Source organism: Pseudorca crassidens, chromosome 17 (assembly GCF_039906515.1).
Source record: "Pseudorca crassidens isolate mPseCra1 chromosome 17, mPseCra1.hap1, whole genome shotgun sequence".
Classification (NCBI taxonomy): domain Eukaryota; kingdom Metazoa; phylum Chordata; class Mammalia; order Artiodactyla; family Delphinidae; genus Pseudorca; species Pseudorca crassidens.
Genome location: NC_090312.1, coordinates 84,379,656 through 84,399,246, shown reverse-complemented (window position 1 = coordinate 84,399,246; position 19,591 = coordinate 84,379,656). Strand labels below are relative to the sequence as shown.

The 19,591-nt window shown below is 48.5% G+C and overlaps 1 protein-coding gene and 1 long non-coding RNA gene across 3 annotated transcripts in view; one reads left to right on the top strand and one right to left on the bottom strand.

Annotated features, from left to right (window-relative positions):
- The window catches only part of PPDPFL (pancreatic progenitor cell differentiation and proliferation factor like), a 185,949-nt gene that overhangs the window by 115,054 nt on the left and 51,304 nt on the right, over window positions 1-19,591 (top strand). The window lies entirely within an intron of this gene.
- On the bottom strand, window positions 10,502-15,411 carry LOC137210466 (uncharacterized). Of its 2 annotated transcripts, none has more exons than XR_010936555.1 (3): window positions 15,085-15,411; window positions 13,276-13,475; window positions 10,502-13,170 (listed from the first exon to the last, which is right to left on the bottom strand). It is a non-coding gene; the product is annotated as an uncharacterized lncRNA (long non-coding RNA). The 2 variants fall into 2 exon arrangements; XR_010936554.1 differs by having other exon boundaries at window positions 10,502-13,185; window positions 15,085-15,408.

The following is a 19,591-nucleotide window of genomic DNA, read 5'->3' as shown; positions in this document are numbered from 1 at the left end:
TCCTTCCAAGTCAGTGTACACTAAAAACTCAGGGAAAATCCCCTGACGCATATGATTACAAATCAGCCCAATTCCTGTTATCTTTAGTTTACGTATCACTTTGGAAGGTTTAATGATTTTGGTTCAAAGTTGATGCATTTGGGAATGGAGCTAAAGGGGTAAATTCTAAATTATTTTTAAAATAATATTTATTCTATGCTGCAAGAATTTGTGCTATGTATACATGTTTTTTCTTTTTAAATCTTGGCTGCTAAGTTGAGGAAACTTCCTTGGTGAGGTCCTGGTTAATCAGTGAGACTCGCCAGCTGGATTTGCATGTAACTTGCTATAGATCGTTCTCCTTGAGCGTTTGAGTCCTCCTGGGCAAAGACCTTATGAATAAGAGTCAATAGTAACAGCTATACAACAGCTATAACAGTAACAGTTATATATAAAAAGAGCTTTCTTTTTACCTACAAGAGGTTGGAGTAATATGCTAACTGCTCCGTTTAGAATAAAAACCCATTGAGTTGATATATCCAGTCTGTTCTTTTCAATTACGGTAGCCACGGTCTTCAAATGTTTGGTGGTGGAGCTGGCTGGAAGAGGAAAGTTGGCCGAGACACGACTGTGTGTGTGTGTGTGTGTGTGTGTGTGTGTGTGTGACACAAATTGCTGACATGAGCTTGGAAACACTGGGCACTTGAGGGTAAGCCCCTGTCTGCCCACCCCTGGGCCTGAGGATGGTGTGACCCCAGGTACAGCCACTCTTGACCAATGAGGTTGAAGGAGTGACCAGAGCTAAACGTGAGCATCAGACACTGATTAAACTCCATCAACCGAATGATCACTTTAAGTTCTCTGTTTCCATCTATAAACAAAACTATACTGACCGTTACCTCGGTTCACTGTCAACTAGCCAAATCCTTCTCCCGTACGTATGTTGCTTAAAGAAACAGCACATTGGATTCCGAGACTGCCACATACTGTGTGTCATGCTTTCAACTGAATGTCATGGGGCCAAAGCAGGAAAAAAATCCTTCCAGTGAAACCTTACTCTTGCTTTAAACAGCACGGATCTTCCTGAAAAGATACATATTTTCCAAATCGAATTAAATTTCCTATTTTATTTAAAGTGTTTCTCTTGTAAAAAAGAAATTCAGACCCCAATATTTATTCTACTGACCACCCTACGCACAGTTTGATACATTTAACTGTTTCCATTCTTGTTCTAAGTGTTATCTTGTAGGTGTAATTTTCGTGTGGCATGTTGCCCAAGTGGATGAGTTATTAATATAAAAATCTATAAACAAAATGTAGTTTTCTAAAGAGCAAACAAGTCTTAATGTGTTGCTGTATACGACCAGCTTGAAAGTTAATTTAAGCATTCAAATTGTAACAGAAGATGCAAATACTAACCAGATGCTTAATGGCGTTAGAACCTTTGGTTCATTAATTTTATTAGGTTGGGATTAAATTTGGGTCCATCCTTTTTCTTAAATATTTTGCATAATTATAGATTCACGTGCAGTTGTGAAAATAATACAGGAAGTTCCCGTGGACACTGGGCTCGGTTTCTTCCAAAGGTGACGTCTTGCAAAACTGAGATACCGTGTCAGGACCAGGATGCCGACACCAGTACAGTGTAGACACAGACGTTCCCTCACTGAGGGGACACCGCCTCCCTCACCGTGCTATCTGTATACGCGCCCCGCACTCCGCCTGCCCCTACCCTGGCCCAATGCCATCACTAACATATTTCTATCTCCGTACGTTTGCCATTTCGGGAACGTTTTAGGAATAGAATCACACAGTGTGTGATCTGCTGGGATTCGCCTTTTTTCACTCAGCACGATTCCCTGGGGACCCATCCAAGCTATTCTATGTACCAGTGGCTCATTCTCCCCCACGGCTGAGTGGAATTCCACAGTATAGACGGACCACGGTGCGTTTAATCATTCACCCATTGAAGGACAACTGGGCTGTTCCTGTTTTCAGCTATTGCAGGTAAAGCTGCTATAAACATTCAGGTATAGATTTTTTGTGGATAAAAGTTTTCATTTCTCCAAGAGCGGCTTTGCTGGGCGGCCTGGTAGTTGAAAGCTTAGTTTCATAAGAAGCCGCTACACTGTTTCCAGAGGGGCTGCGCCGCTGGACTTTCCCACCAGCGATGCGTGAGGGGCCAGCCTCCCCACGTCCTCACAGGCGTGTGTTCTAGCCATTCTAACACGTTCATAGGGAACCTCACTGTGGTTTTATTTCCACAATAGCTAGTGATGTGGGACATCTTGTCATGTGCAAATTTGTCTTCCCTGAATCGGTGTTTTCATATCTTCTACCAGTTGTCTAATCTGATTAGTTATGTTTTTACTGTTGAGCTTTGAGAATTCTTCATCTATTCGAGATACTAACATTTGTGGCAAATATTTTCCCCAAATTGTTATCCTGTCTTTTATTGCTTTTCACAGGGTCTCTGACAGAGAAAAAAGTTCTTAATTTTGACTAAGCCTAATTTATCAATTCCTCTTGATTTCTTCAGAGTGACTTTTAGGATTTTGTCTTGTACGTCTTTCTCGGGGGTGCCCGTCAAGTCTCACGATCTGCACGGGTAAGCTATCTCAGCCACAGCCAGAGGCAACAATTTACCAATTCCAGGGAAGTGGGGAAGGCACACTTCCACTCAGGCCCCTTGACTCACTCACTCTTTCAATGCAATTCTCATAGGTGTTACTTCAACCTGTCAGATGGTTTGATAGAATTTGCCTCGATCATTAAGTATGATTTAGGTAAATCACAAGAAGAAGTATCGACTCCATTCACCTCCATTTTTACCCATTCTGAGGTTCACCCCCTCCTTCTAAAGCTCTGAGTATTTCTTAATACCGTTTCCCTTCCGCTTGGGGAACTTTCAGTGTCCACTCTCGAGGGACTGGTTTGCTAGCAACACGTGCTCTGAGTTTTCTTCCCATCCCCCTTCATTCCTGAAAGACATTTTGGCAGATAACAGAAGTTGTAGTCTCCGCTCTTTTCTCTCAGCAATTACAGGAGCCTGTGCAGCTCCCCTCGGTCTCCAGGACTTCGGATCAGAAATCTGCTCTCACGCCAGTTGGTTTTTCCCTCTGGCGGCTTTTAGGACTCTTTTCTTTGCTTTTTGTTTTCAGCAGTTTAACGTGATATAAACTGATAACGTGATCTGTCCCGGCATTGGTTTCCACGCATTCCTCCGATTTCAGGTTTTCCCAGCTTTTTGAAAATGTAGGTTTATGTCTTTCACTTTTCACATTTGGAAGTTTGCACCGTTATTGCTTTGCAACTCTCCCAGCCCCGCTCTCCTCCTCTCCTTCCGGGGCCCGGATAATATGGATGTTGGACCTTTTGCTGTGTTCTCTCTGGTTCCCGAGACTCTCTACGTTTTTTCTATTTGTTTTCGCTCCTCTGAGCAGATGGGCAAACACTATTGATCCGTCACAAAGTCCGGCGGCTCCTCTACCCTCTGTCGCCTCCGTGCTGCCACTCGGCCCGCTCGGGGTGGTTTCACCTTTTTGCTGCTTGCACTTTTCGGCTTCCTAATTTCCACTGAGAACGTCTCTTTCTTTGTTTCTAGAATTTCCATTTCTACCTTTCATCAGTTTCAGAAGGATTTGAAATTGCCCAGGAAGCGCTTTCAGGGCGACAACTTTAATCTCTCCTCAGCTGCTCCGCACGTCGGCCTCTGCTCTGTGTCGGCCTTTGTCGGTCGTCCTTCCTCCCTCGGTTTGTGACGTTTCTTGGTTCTTGTGTGACGGGTGACTTTGGACTGTTCCCTGGAGTTTTGCCTGTGGTACCAGGAGTCTCTGGGTCCTGTTCAAGCCCTGCGTTCTAGCAGGTCCTGAGTAGGTCCTTGGCTCTGGCTCCAAGGACAGTTTGAGCTCAGAGCCCCTGTGGCCTTTGTTTGGTCTCGTTGGTCTGCCTGGGGCGACTGGGGCCCCGACCCCTCTGGGGCGGCTGAGTGTGCAGAAGGGGCCCCTGCACGGGAGGGGCCTAGGGACAGGGCCCTGGTGGGGAAGGAAGCCAGCTCCCTGCTCAGTCCTGTGGCCCCTCCCAGCCCCACAGGCAGGATGGGATGTGGAAGACCAAATGCCCTTTTGGCCAACTGGAAACGCAGAGATGGACGGGGAGAAAGTGGTGTGTCCTCTGTTGGTGTTTGCCCGCCCTGGAGGACACGTTTCCAAAATGGTTTTCCGTCGTTTGGCCACCCCCTTCCAGGTTCTTGGCCAGGAGAAACCAGCCTTTACTGGAATTCCTTTTGTGCTGGTGGTGGTCCTGGACTGGAGGCCTCAGAAGCACCCTTTCTCAGAGGCTTGGGAGGCAGCGAGGGGGCCCAGGGGACTCCTGCCAAGTTGCCCTCGGGTCCTGAGCTTCTGGGCCGAATTCCTTCTTCCTTTCACCTCTCAGAGTCCTCATAGGCTTGTTTTTTGTGTAATGGCTTGTTTTTACCGGTGGGAGGGAGGGCCTGGTAGGAACAGGGCTTCTCTCCCTCTCTCTCTCTCTGCCTCAGAACCACTGACATCCCTGGGGCCGTTTTGTCCTGTTTTGCTCTGATAACCAACTATCCTGACATCCTTTGAGATGCCCTTCGCTCAGGTAACCGGGCAACAGCGCTCGAGTCTGGGAGGTGCGTGGCTGCGTTGGGGTCAGGTGGGGAGCCGTTCATCCTGAGGTCTTTCTGGGGGAGCAGACGCTTCCTGTCTGCCAAGTGCTGGCTGCGGGGAGATCTCGTTAACGGAGGGAAATGAAGCCCTGACCACACACAGCTCACGAAGGGCTCATGCAAACCAAGAGTGTGACCCGATGCAGCCGGCAAAAAGTGAGTCGGGAAGAAAATAAGTAGGAAGGAGGCTTTGGGCTTGGGCATCTCCTGAGGGCTGGAGATGACGACGTGTGGCTGAGTTGCGTAAAAGGAAAATGCATGTTCTGCCCTCTGGTACTAGGTCTGTGTCACTGAGCACAGCGGCTCCAAGCCCTTTGGGACTTAGGAAGAGAGAGACATTTACACAGGACCGTCTGGTAAGGACACACTACGCGCTTGGGACCAAGTGAAATAACCAAGCACAGGGAGCTCAGGCGCTGTCTCCCTCCGGCCGCCACTTGTCACTGGTCCTCCCCGGGCTGAGGCTGTTCCTCTACAGGGAGCCTCTTGGTGGGGCAGAAGAGGAGGAAAGCTAAGTGAAGGGTAGACACCGACACGGCGATGGACAGATGCCAGTCGGCTTGTCGAGGGCTCGCTCACCCCTCCCAGCTTTCAGCAGCGTTGCCTGTTGAAGTCTTCAGGGATGTCCCCAGTGGTCTGGGCTTAGACACCGCACAGGACACGAGGACACAGGAGAGAGTGCTGGGGCCTCCATGAACTGGACCATAAATACTTATGCTCTAAAATGACAGGCCTACACTATCTAAAAAATTGCCTTATTGCGCCTATAGCCAGTGCTTGGAAGTCACTCAGAATTCCTGCAGCGATTTTCATGATTAACTTCGCAGTATCTGTGACGCACATTTGCTGTGATTGTTTGATTTCAAAGCTGGGAAAGGAGCGGCCTCAGGAGGATTCAACGCTGCCTCTGTTCTTCAGGTGGCCTTTCCTGAAAGTGAGAATGACTGATTTCATGTCATGCAGGGTACAAGTTACCAGAGAGTAAAGGAAATGCTACTGTGAGCATAAACGTCATTAAGCATAGTGGCCATAGTGTGTTTATTGCCTGCAGGCCACTTTACATACATCTCTAATTCTCATAATTACTGTGCAAAAATAGTCATTTTTATGCTTAGTAAACAAATTCGGAAACAAGGTTTTGGGGAGAGTCAGTTACCTGCACAACAGCTAACAAGTGTTCAGACCGCAGCTCCAACCCGTGCATTTCTGACTCACTCCCTCTGTCCACACCCCAGCCGGCCCCTCCTTCCCTTCCTTCTTCTCTCCCCTCCTTTCCAGCAAATCAACCAATCAATCAGCGAAAATCTACTGAATTGCTGATGTGATCCAAACACCACGTCAGACTCTTGGGATAAAAAACGACGACTACAGTCTCACTTTATCTCTCAATGAATTCTCACTCTAGTAGAGGACACACATGAAGGATAATAATTTCATTAAAATATCCACGTTAAAAAAAAGGATAAAGTAGGGTGGTGGCTCAAAGAGGATCCCAGGTGGACAAGGAGAGGCGTGAGGAGGGTCCAGGGAGACCAGTTGCGGAAGGGAGGGCGCCAGCCTCACAGGACGAAGGGGAGCGAGAGGCGGCGAGTGGGCGGGGGCAGTGGCGGCGCACGGCGGGTGGGAGCGAGCCTGGCCCACGTGGAACGGGCTGGGGTGCCCCGCCCCGTCCCCGCCTGTGACCAGAGGCATCTTCCTCCTCGTGCTTCAGTTTCCTCATCTGTCCAGAGGGGGCTGTGAACAACGGCGCCCGCCTCACAGGCCGACACAAAGATAAGCGAGTATCTGTAACTCCCTTGGAAGGGGCACATGGTACTTCGCGCAGAGAGCTTGGATTGAAAGGGTCTCGGCGGTCTGCAGAGGCTTTGTGGGCCGAGCACGGCCACAAGCACTCAGACTTGGACCTGGAAGAAAGGGAAGCCACGGAAGGGCTTATCCAGCGGGCTCAAGGCTCAGCCCTGCGTTTCGAAGACGGCAGGCCCGGGCGCTGGGAGTGGGTGTGGGCTGCCGGCCTTCCCAGTGCCCACCCGGAGGCTGCGCCCATCGTTACTTAATTGAGAGTCTCCTCTTTTTGTTAATGCCCAAGTTTCCCCAAAATGGCCAGTTTAAAGGACGGCAGCCGTTTGGATGTGTGACTTAAACGCCACTTCGCGTACCCGCGTGGTTTCATGCCTCTCAACGTCTGGAAAGGAAAGCTTGCCCGAAGACATCGTTCGCCCTATTACAAACCTCCCCGGGCTTCAGAGTGTAGCAGAGAATTCAATCACATCCACGCTGAGACAGTATAAGAACCTCTCTTTCATAGTGATGCATTTCAATGGAAAAATATATTCGTAAAGGAAAAGTTTGCTTCTTAAGCAAGTTACACTCGGCTTAGTTTTTAAAGTCAATTCTCAAACGAGTGTCCTGGTTCTTCTGAGTCTGTAAGCCCGAGTTGCTCTATGTCTTTCTTTTAACAGGGACCACTTTCAGAAAAAGTTTGGTATTACCTACAAAAAATGTCTCCCCTTTGCATATACACCCCACAGAAATGCATCCACACGGCAGCGAGAGATTTGTTCAAGAATATTCATAGCAACGGCGTTTGTAGCAGCTCCTGATTGGAAATAGCTCAGAAGTCCATTACAGCAAAATGGATATGTACTTTGTGGGATCTGCACGCAGTGAGGTCTAAAAAAGCACTGAAATAGAATGAACAATAGCTACATTCAGGAGCGGGGTGAATCACAAACTGCATGTTGAAATAAGGAAGGCAGACACACACCAGAGAATATATACAGTACGATTCTATTTATATAAAGTAACAAACCAGGCAAACAAACTGGTGTTATAAATGTGGATTGCGGTTACTTTTCGTGAGAAGGGAGGTCGTCGTGATGGGGCAAATCACAGCGGGGGTTTCGGGCTTCTTGCTCTGCTCGGGGTCTGGATCCAGGCAGTGGTCACGTGGGTTTTCACTCTGTCCTCCCCGCTGACTCTGTCTCTCCCTGCGTCTCCCTCCGTCTTCATCCCCATCCCCACCCCGGTCCCCATCTCCATCTCCATCCCTTATCTACATCTGTATCTTTATCTGTATCTGTATCCATATCTGTGTTGTCACTCTTCTGTGCTTTATTTCAACATGTTTTCTAAAGATAACATTCTAGTGATTTTATGCACATTTTTTAAGATTGTGAAAATGAAACCTGTATACACAGTGTTAGAAGATTAGAAAAAAGTCATAATTACTGAGCTCAAAGAAGATTTTAACTTGATAGTTCAACATAAATTGTCAGATCTCGAATGGTTGTAATGTACTGTAATTATACAGGAACTTTAGAATTGTCATAGTTCAGCATTCGACTCCATCTCCTTTCTTTCTTAGGCAACATTCTTTGAATAGAAAACAAATTCCGTAAACTGCTGGTGACTTATTACATTTTAAGTAAATGAACTAAAAAATATGAAAACGTCCATCGCTCAGAGCTGAGACATATGAACTCTTTCTGTGTATGCAGGTCTGAAGTGTTAATATAGAGATCTCCGGTGTATACAGTGGTACATGGACGTCTATGATGTGTACACTGTGGTGACAGTGTTGTGACAGTATGTGTCGTGTTGCTCAGGTCACAATTACATCAAAGTTGCCCGCCCATCACAAGTTTTGGGCTAGTCTTTTTTTTTTGCGGTATGCGGGCCTCTCACTGTTGTGGTCTCTCCCGTTGCGGAGCACAGGCTCCGGACACGCAGGCTTAGTGGCCATGGCTCACGGGCCCAGCCGCTCCGCGGCATGTGGGATCTTCCCAGACCGGGGCACGAACCCATGTCCCCTGCATCGGCAGGCGGACTCTCAACCACTGCGCCACCAGGGAAGCCCGGGCTAGTCTTATACTGTTTGTAGTCTAAGCCAAATTAATCACATCTAGAAAGGATGAGAGGACTTGAATTTTGTGTGATCAGTTTTACACACACACACACACACACACACACAGGAAAATCATCTCCAAATAAATGTACACGTGATTTAAACACGAGCGTTTGTCCAGGCATGAAAAGATTTAGGCTGTGGCATAGATAAAAAACCCATAAAGTTTCTATCCAATCCATGTTTTAAAATGCAGGCTTCACTATAAAGAGCGTTTGTCTCCTAGACGGATTTGGTTTGCTCGAGGGTTCTCAGAGTGCCACATCTGGACCACTTTTGGTGTTCCTTATCTTTTTTAGAGCCATTTTGAGAGGTGGAGAATAGTAGCTCACTGAGTGATTAGTTTTGTGCTTTTATTTTTTAAACATGTATTATGGAAATTTTTAAGCATACACTGAAGTAGAGAAAACAGTATAACGGACTTGATTTTCCCAGCATGCAGCTTCAACGATTTTCAATATGTTGCCCATTTTATTTCCTGTGTGCCCCCTCCTCTTCGCCTGCCCGGGTTGCTGTCCCAGACCTCAGGAACGCCACCCTTCAGCTCCGGCATACGAGGCACCCTGAGCTCGCGGCTGCTTCTACCTCATCTCCTGAGTAATCCACTACGTGTTCTGTGAATATGCTCCAACACGAACAACTTCAGACCTGTATGCATTTGCAGGAAAATACAAATCAAGAACTTTAGAAACCTCCCAAAATATTGATTCTCAAATTTTTTTTTTCACATTAATAGAAAGTGTTTCTGGATTTTTGCTCGGTAACTTGGTTGCTAAGTCCAGCATATGCCCTTTGTAATGGTCTTCACACAGAGCTGATAGATTTAAAAAACTGACTTTTTTTCTAGGCTAAAAGTGAACGATGCGCATTTCACAGCATGGAAATAACAAATTACCCGTGGCTCCCTTTGGAAATATCCAGTGTTCACTCTTTATTATGTTTCCCTTCAGTTTTTTTTGTGAATGCATTTTACATAGTTAAGATCAGACTTCGTGTTCTATTATTTTTCAAAACTTGGATAATACCCAAGTTCTCCCTTTTAAAGGAAAAATGTGAGCCACCCACGGTATGCAGAGCCCCCACGCCGGGGCCCTAACCCTAATCACTTAAAAAACTAATTTGAGAGTAATTTACTGTAGAAACTAAATTTTTACCCTATGAATGTATCTTTCAAGTCAAAATTTCACTACGACAAAGAAGTTTTTATAACAGCGAGCATATGTTTTTAGACTCTAATCAGAAGTGAACTTCACTGAAGGGTGCCGGGCTCAGCAAAGCGCGCTTTGGAGACACTGGACGAGCCGCCGGGTAACTCATCACGGATGATTAAAATTTATCTCCACCTTGAACCTGACCTTCTTCTCAAGTAAACTCTTAGCCAGGCAGAAAACACGGCAAAGTGCCCTGTCCCGTGGCTGGGGGGGGTCCGTGGAGGACCACGCCAGGAGGCGATGCCCCGCTGGGTCGTGGAGGGGCGGGGCTGCCGGTCGGGAAAGGCCGGTGGTGGACCAGGCTGGCCGAGGTCAGCGCCTGGGACGGGCGCCATCAGCCAGCCCGGGCGCGGGGCGAGGTGGGGCTGGGCACCCGCTGGCAGGCGAGGCGTCCTGCACTTTCCTCCGAGCCGACGCAGCGGCTGCCTAGCTTCGCGAGAGCGTGGTGGCCCCCGGCAGGGGTGGTGAGGGCGCTCCCCCCAGAGCCCCGCCCCGCCCGGCCGGGGGAGGGGGGGCGGTTGGAGTCACACCCGCCCCGGGGTGCCCACAGCGCTCCGCGGAGGCGCAGCAGCAGGGCCGGGCGGGGCGGGGCCCGCGCGCCTCCTTCCCAGCCGCTGCCCCGAGCGGGGGGCGGAGCCGCGTGAGCTCGCGAGAACTCAGGCTTGCGACGCTCTGGGCCCGAAGGCGAGAGCCCGCCGCAGCGTGGGGCTGGGGCTGCGGCTGGGGCTGCGGCGGGCAGGGCGGTCCTCCCCGGTGGGTGGGTCACTGGTCACTCCGGCTCAAGCACACGGCCGCTGTAGTGGGGGAAGCAACGCGCAGGCCTGAAGAGCGAGCAGCTGGCTTCGCACAACGCCTCCCGCGTCGCGGGCGCCCCCGGGCCCTTGCTGTCGGGGGCCGCCGTCTGGCACGTGCTGGAGACGGGCTGCACCGCTCCTGGGGACAGAAGCCCTAGTTTGAACGAGCGGCGCATGCTTCACCATTTTCAAGGTTGTTTGCGTCCGAAGACTTTGAAAGGACCCTCTGTTGGGTCACGGGGGTGCCTCGGTGTAAACGCCGTGCGGGGCTCAGCAGTGTGGCCGCATCTTCCCCGGGCCGTCCTCCTGATGGCGTCAAAGCAGAGCCGGGAACAGCGTGGCCGTTGGGAACGGGCCTGCCTCGGGCCCCGGGTCGCCCGGCGGGAGGACACCGGCCGTCCCGGGGCGGGGGTCTTGTTGGTTCCGCGTGCCGGTCAGCAGAGCTTCCGTCCGTCTGCAGGCCTCGGGGTGGGGGGGCGGCTTCTACCCCACCGCGCACTCCAGCTCTGTGGGCCCGTCCTGGGATGATGGCCGTCCCCACAGCGAGGTTGTAAAGGGGCACAGTCACCGTGGAAAACAGTGTGGGGCGCCTCAGATGTTACAAACAGGCCTCCCACGCCGTCCAGCAGCTCCGCGCCTAGGCGCATGCGCAAAGGAGACGAACCCGCTCCCTCAGAAAGTGTGTCTGCCGCACCCCGTGTTCCCAACAACCTGTGTGGAAATACCTGTGTCCACTGGCGGATGATGGGCACAGAAGGGACGGTATATATATCATGGTCTATAGATATATCATGGAGTATTCTCAGCCATGAAAAGGATGATGGGCACAGAAGGGCTGGTATATATATCATGGTCTATAGATATATCATGGAGTATTCTCAGCCATGAAAAGGATGATGGGCACAGAAGGGCTGGTATATATGTATATATCATGGCATATTCTCAGCCGTGTAAAGGATGATGGGCACAGAAGGGACGGTATATATATCATGGTCTATAGATATATCATGGAGTATTCTCAGCCATGAAAAGGATGATGGGCACAGAAGGGCTGGTATATATATATATATATATATATCATGGCATATTCTCAGCCGTGTAAAGGATGATGGGCACAGAAGCAGTGGTATATATATTTCATGGAGTATTCTCAGCCACGTAAATTATGAATGCCCACAGAAGGGGTGGTGTATATATTTCATGAAATATTTTCAACCATGTAAAGGAAGGAAACCTTGTCATCTGCGATAGCATAGAAGAACCTTGAGGACATTATGCTTAGTGAAATAAGTCAGAGAAAGACAAATACCTACGATCTCACTTATATGTGGAATCTAAACAAAACAAAACAAAACAAACCACCAAACTCATAGAAAAAGAGATCAGACTTGTGGTCACCAGAGGTAAGGGGTGGAAGGAGGGGGGTTGGATGAAGGTGGTCAAAAGGCACAAACTTCCAGTTACCAGGTAAAAAAGTTCTAGGGAAGTGACGTCCCACATGATAGAATTAACACTGCTCTGTGTTATATGTGAAAGTTGGAAAGAGGGTAGCTCCCAAGAGTCCTCATCACAAGGAGAAAGTATTTTTCCTCTTTTCTTCTTTCTTTTTTATTGTATCTATATGAGGCGAGGGATGTTAGCTAACCCTGCTGTGATCATTTCACAACGTGTGTGAATCAAACCATCAGGCTGAACGCCTTAAGCGTGTGCTGCACGTATACAGTAATGCACGTCAGTTATTTCTCAATGAAACAGAAAAAGGGCTGCTGTGTTGTAAAGCTCTGCAGCCACACGTGGTGCTAACGTGGCAGGGATGCTGGAGCCAAGGGAGGGGCCGAGGCACTCCCCCCCCACCCCCGTTTCCACCTCCCACTGAGAGGCGTGAGGAAAAGGAGCGCATGGGCCCCAGTGTAGCCAAGTGCAGATTCACATGGGACCGGGACCAGGGAGCCTCTGCGGATGTGGATCTGCAGTCAGACGTCCCTCTGCAAAGACGTGTCCCGAGAATAGTCATGTCACATGTGCAAACGCACTGACCCCTCATCAGCCCATCACCTTGTTCTTGCTTCTTGTCAGTGGAGAGATTCACTGAGATGTGTAATTCAGTATCAGACGCAAAGATAAGGTATAAGGACAAGCCCACCAGCTTTTGGGCTCTGCAAACTAAGGAAGATCATTTCTAAATAGTAATCTTGCCACTATTTATACTGAAAAAAAGCGCATTCTAAAGAATGAAGGCAGCTATGTGCTGGATAATCTTTCCGTTAGGTAAACAGTGTATTAAATTTAGAGTGAAAATATCAGGAAGGACATGCAGTCTGCTTCTGTAGAAAACGAAGGTAGAACACAGCTTTTTAACGAGCTGCAGACACAAATTCGGCTGTTACGATATTGCACTTTGATGGTGCTGTTGCTTTATAGGGTTATGAGTTGATCCATGTCACATGTGACTCCGTGTAGAAAGTGACCTGTGCAGGCAGGCTTCCAAGGGGCCGGATGAAGCTCCGTGCAGTGTCCTGGCATCCGCATTCTGTGCAGAGCTCACTCTGAAGGCGATCAATGGAATGCAGGACAGCCTCCGAGCCTAGATGCCTGGTGAGAACCGTGCTGGTTGAAAGTTTAGGAAGTTACTGAAGGGTTTCCTCAGAATTAGAATGTGGACAGGAGGAGGGGATAAGGTGAAGAGGAGAGATTTACCTCTGAGGTTGTGTTCTGCACTCCTTGGTGTCACTGTGTTCCCAGGCGCTGCCTCAAAGCAGCTTTAACACGGTCCCACACCAGCCTGTTACTCTCAGAGCACCTTTCAAAGTGAGAGTCACAAAGGAGATGTCCCACCTGCGTTCGGTTCACAGAGATTGCAGCCAGTTGGCCAGTTGGATTCCGTAACTAACAATTTCCTGGAAAAAAAAAGAGCCATGTTAGTATGTAAGAACAGTTGTCCTGTAAAAACACTGATGACAACAGGAATCTTCGGAAAGCGAATGTTAATTCTCTCAGAGTAGTAATTGCAGGGGGTTGTCTGTACATCATTCACTTACTAGGTTTAGAAAAGTATCTCCCAGGAGCGATGGATACCCAACAGGGGCTGGAAGCTCCCTGCGACACTTCAGTCTGGGGCTGTGATAGAAAAGCCCGGGAAGGTCTTTTGCTTTTACAACTAGGATTTTAGCAGGTTTATCTCTGGCTCAGGCTTTTTTAGAGTGTAAAAAAATATTTCTCAAGTGAATCTAAGTATCTACCAATCTAGTTCTAGTTCTAAAATGTTATCAAATTTCTTATAGATACATAGATAAAGTTAAATTATTTGTCTTTTACCATCTAACAAAGGAAAGCCTGATGTGAAAAGAGGAGGTTAAGTAAGGCTTCTCCATCTGCATATGAAGACTAGCCTTGGCACGAAATTCCTTTCCCTTTAAAGGTTTCCCGGGGGAAGGTCTCTCCTCCCTCCAGCTTCGTGTGGCCAGGCGGGCAGGAGCTAGGAGACCACAGGCAGGTGGCAGTTCACTTCTGTCTTTGGTGGAGTCCCAAGCCCCACAGGGTGCAGGGGTCCAGGAAAAAATGTAAAACCAGCCACCCAAGTCGAATGGAAAATTTCAGGAGGGTCGAAAACCATCAAGATGCGGACAGTCGACGGCTGAGGTGATGACTCAGAATGATCTTTCGGTTTACCTGTTTACCCAAAGCATTTTACCCATTCCTTAAGAAAAAGAAGAAAAAGGAAAACTCACAGAAAAAAAAAAAACAGTTGTTGATCTATTTGACAGACTGGATAGAGTATCAATTTGTTTAATTTACATCCATAGATTTAGCACGACCTGTGTGAGCCGTGTGACACGATCTTGAAAGTTTCTTTTTTCCACTCCTTTTTCTTTGTGTCCTTTCTCAGAAATCATTAAAATGCCCATATTTACAAGGAAGTGGAAGCCATTCTAGAACTCGAAATTGACTGGAGGGTAAATATTCAGATTCATTTGAGAAATATGAGTTCCCAGCGAGGAAGAGATACCCGTCATTCAGTTGCTGTGCGCTGCCATGCTGCTGAGGGATGCAGGAGGTGATGGCAGGATGTCAGCAGAGCTTCTGTGTTGGATTCTTGGGCTGCAGAGAGTGCCCAGGCACTGGCATTTACTCTTATGGACCTCATCGCTGGAAACAACCCAACGTAAATGTACGTGGGTTACTCACATCCCTACCCTCCCCCAGCCTCACGTGGGCCTCGAGTTACTGTCCTTCCTCCCCACCTTCCCAGCACCCCTCTTCCTGCAGGCAGTGGTCAGATAGGTCAGGGGTTGTTCTCCCTGAGGTCTTTCCCCGGGGAGAGCAGGGGCTGGCAGCCTACAGGACATCTCATCTGGCAGTGACCGTGACCCAGAGAGGCCGTGGGGTGTCCAGATCTCTGGTGTAAGAACTCCTGTCCAATACACTAAAGAGACCATGAGAAGATTCAGTCTACATCGACGGGCCTGGGACCAGTGGAGTCTTTGTGAAGCATCTGAAGACACCTACTTTCTGGAGCACAGTGTGGGGGCCAGGAGGCGGTGTCAGTCTTGCCCGATGAACTCCAGGGGGGCGTCTGGAAAGAAGTGCAGGCAGCATCCGGGCCCATTTCAAGGAGAATCTTTCTCACTTGTTTCTCACACAGCTGGCTCTTCAATGACTAAGCTTTTCTTTGAAGAAAGGTTTCCTTGACCAAAAAAAAAAAAAAAAAGATTCTAGAAATATTTGTGGATGCTTGGGACTGAATCTCAATGTCAGCTATTTTTTCCCCCTGGCTTTGCTGCTCCTCAGACTTTCTTATGGTATTTTTGGAATGAAACCGCAGAGTCAGACTCCAGTGTGAAATCTCAAAGCCAAAACCGTCTGATACTTTTTCCCACAAGTGCGTTAGAACCACAGCAAATGCAAGGACTGCTCTTAGCAGGAGATGACCGAGGTAGTGGGACAGAATGTGAGGAAGATGAAGGTAGCTCGATGCCCCAGGGAGTTTGTTAGCTGGACGCCAGGCTGTCCTGGGCAGAGCCTGGGCTCCTGAATCCCCTGCGAGGGGCACCTGCAGGCGCAGCAGCTGCGGTTCTGTGAAAATGCACTGCTGTCTCCCTGGAAGGAGGACGCATGGAAAGCTGTGATTTTTAATCACAGGCCCAAGAAGACAATCAAGTGTGAAATTAGAACATCAGCCTGAAACCTTGTGTTGATACTGCATTATCCTAAACGTGCAGACCACAGACATGCATTATTAGGCATAGGTCTAAATTATTATTTGAATTTAGCAAAGGGAAACCAACAACGGCTGGTCAGTGTGCCTGCCCAGGGCCCCTGCCTGCCATGGTCCTTGCCGCTCTCCTGGCCCGAGTTACCCCGGAAGCCCACCCACTGGGCCTGGTGGGAGGGGTAGTTAAGAGAACTCCTGGTAGAATGCTACAAAATCTGTTTTTTTCCTTAAAAAGTTTTTTTTTCTTCTTTAGTTCCTTTCTCTATAACTTGCTCTGGGCAAAATCCTCTCGTCAGGCTGTGGGATACATTCAAAATGAGCAGCAGAAATGACAACTTATCTTTATTTCAACATGGAAATGTGGTTTCTCCAGATGTTTCTAGTGTTCCAAATAGGGATTTGCAAAGACTGAACGTTGCATCAAGGCTGCCAGCCTGAGAGACTCTACACAGTGACGGCGCTTCTGCAACACACACACACGCGCGCGCACACACATGCACACGCGCGCGCACACACACTCATACACACGTGCACACGTGCGCGCACACACACGCACACGCCCCTGAAATGTAGATAGGAACTTAGATCTGTGCGCAAGTAGAGATGACTTGAGGGAGACACACTTTTTCTTCCTGGATGTAGTTCGACACAGACACTGGGCAGCTGCATTTTTTGAAGAACCATTAAGTGCACGAAAGAGCCTTAAACAATCCGGAGCATGTAGTGCTGGGTGAATCATCCCGAAAGCTGGTTTCCGAGACCACAGAAGGCAGGGGGACAAGCTGGGAGAGGCGCAGAGAGCCTGCAGCACACCACAGGAAAGTCCCATCTGCGGTCCCGCCCCCGCATGTACGGGGGAAGGAAAAGGTGGCAAGAGGGAGAGGCTGGAGACAGGGAGATAGAGCAGGCACGCGGGGCTGGAAACATGGCTTTAGTTAGAGCGTTTGCCGTTGTTTAATCATGATGAACTTTTCTGCCGGGGGCAGACCTGGAAACGGTGACCAGAGCGTGAGGGCTTGAAAAATGCACTGAGGTTGTGACAGCTGTTGGCTTCCCTGCCCCACGGGAGACAGCCGCTGATCGTACATCGATGTTCATCTGTGATCTGCGCTGCTTGGCTTCAAGGTGTCTTAGAATACCTTTCCGGGCTTACAGTGAGAAGCTAAGTTATTCTCACAATCACCAGGTCACGGCTACCTTGGGACAAAATAGTCCTCCGTGCAGTAAAAACTTTCTGCTCATCTATTCGGCCACAGGAACATGGAGGGTGTTGGGAAGTAAAAATGTGGTCCCAGTGTCGACCCTTAAAGAATTCACAGTCCAGTGAGGAGACGGGCACAGAGGCAAACAACTGTCGCGTGAACTGTGTGCGGTGTGCCGTGGGGATAAGAGCCCCGTGCAGGTCTGGGAAAGTCAGAGGAAGCTCTTTGGAAGAGGAGGCAGTTGAACTGGGTTCCAAGAACATGTGGGAATGAGCCAGATGGACACAAGGTAGGAGGGGGACCAGCGGCAGGAGGTACAGGGCGTTCCAGGGTTTAGTCTGTTTAGGAAACTATAGGAAACTGTTCAGTATTTCTGGAGCACACAAATATAACATCAATCATTTAGTTATTGAGCAATCAATAAAAGCTTGTGGGTTTGGGTAGTATCTCATGTTCAGAAGTTGCCTTTGGTGTCACGTGCTGAGGAAGGTTTTTCTTTTTCATGACTGTATTTTGCTATATCAGAGGCAGATAGAGAGCCTTCCCTGCCATCCTTTCCCCTGGTTAAAGAGCAGAGTGGGCTCTTTCCATGAGAGCATGGCAAACACATGATTGCTCATTCAATGAACTCATGTTTCCCCTGGAGTTGGGCCAGTGGGCCAGAACTGCTCTCATGTTAATTTTTCCTCGTTCATGAGGATGGAGCCTACAGCCACAGCCGTATCAGGCAGTCCCCGTTAGAGGGGTCCAGGCTTGGGTCAGAATTACTTGAATGTCCCCACATGATCCCCAAGTAGACAGTTGCTGGATTTTCGAAGATTCACTGATCTTGGGGTACAGGGTCTCCCATCCTCTTTGGGTGAGTTGGGATTCTGTGAAATATTGACAGATTATCCAACATGGCTGGTGAATTGGCCATGGTGCTCTTGTGGTAGAAATGCCAGTTTCCTGGGATCTCTTTATATATATTTAGTAAAAGCTATTTGTGACGACATATGAATTAAACAGCAGCTCACCACTTCTTCATGGTCTTCTGAGTGTTTACTTATTACTTGACAAAATGCAATATTGTGATTACTGGATATAAAAAGCTCGTTTGGCCAATAAGAAACGGTATTGACGTGTTGATATGGTTTATCATATCATGAGCCCTTCTTTTAGCTGACGTCTTCTACAGATGCGTCTGGGGTTCGGATCCCACTGTGTTTGGTGGGATTCATGGCTGATAATGTTGAGCATTGGCTAATCTCAGTGTAAAAGCCATGAATAGTTTTATTTTTTTAAAGATTTATTTTATTCAGGTATAGTTGATTTACAATATTGTGTTAATTTCTACTGTACAGCAAAGTGATTCCGTTATACATATATATACATTCTTTTCCATATTCTTTTATTTAGTTTTAACTTGTTATGGGAAAGAGAGTAAAACAGGGACCTGAACAGGTAGGCGTCACGTTGTTTCTTCTCTTGTGAACAGTAAGGGTGGGAGGATGTCACTTCGCTGGATTAAGCAGGTTGGCTTTTAGGAAAAAGCCCAAATGGACACCAAGGATCACAGTATGTCAAACTCCAAGTAGGTTTGCTGCCAATGGTCAGCTCAGCTGCGCTGGTGAAGGGTGTGCTTGGCTTGGGAGGAACTCAGAGTGAAGCCCGTGGCCCGTGGGGCCTGTCGACCACCTCCGGAAAGCAAGCGGGCCAGGCCTCAGCCCTGCCTTCTCCTGGTTGGGGTTTTCTGGCGCCGGAAATGAATAAGGACTTTCTGAAGATGGAGTCATCTTCGTTGCCATGGCAGCTGCGCACGTGCTTCACTTCCAACCCAAGTGTCAGTATGTGCTGGTAACTCACTGCCCTTGTGCGGCGTCCAGCAAAGGCGGGGGAGGGTTGTCAGGTGGAATCCACACATTCGTGAAAAAAATAAGTGAGAAACCCATTTCTAATCTTCCTTTTCAACTCTGCTTCAAAATACTTCTCTCCTGCACATCATTTTAATCCTCCTGATTGAACGAAAATGATTTTGGTATTAAAAATCACTTTATCTTTTTTTTTTTTTTTTTGTGTGTTACACAGGCCTCTCACTGTTGTGGCCTCTCCCGTTGCAGAGCACAGGCTCCAGACACGCAGGCTCAGCGGCCATGGCTCACGGGCCTAGCCGCTCCGCGGCATGTGGGATCTTCCCGGACCGGGGCACGAACCCGCGTCCCCTGCATCGGCAGGTGGACTCTCAACCACTGCGCCACCAGGGAAGCCCTAAAAAAATCACTTTATCTTTGACATAGACCCAGATAACGGGTAAAGCACATGGAGAGAAAACACAACAGGAAGAGTCAGACTCGGTCACAGTGTTCTGTCCTTTGATTTTCCAAAGTGTTGATTTCTTTCCTGTTTGCAGAAGTCATCTATTCTCACATATAAGTGTGCACATTATATAAGGGCATCAGACAGGAGGTGAAAAGTTTCAAAGCTCTTGCCAAGCTCATTGGATGAAGAGCTTTTTGTATGTTTCTGTGGTTTTAAAGTCTGAGAAACCTCATCTTGACTTCTCAGCTTCTGGCGTTATTGTGGGTGGGGCTTTGAGGCTGGTGGGCCACTAGCTAGAGAC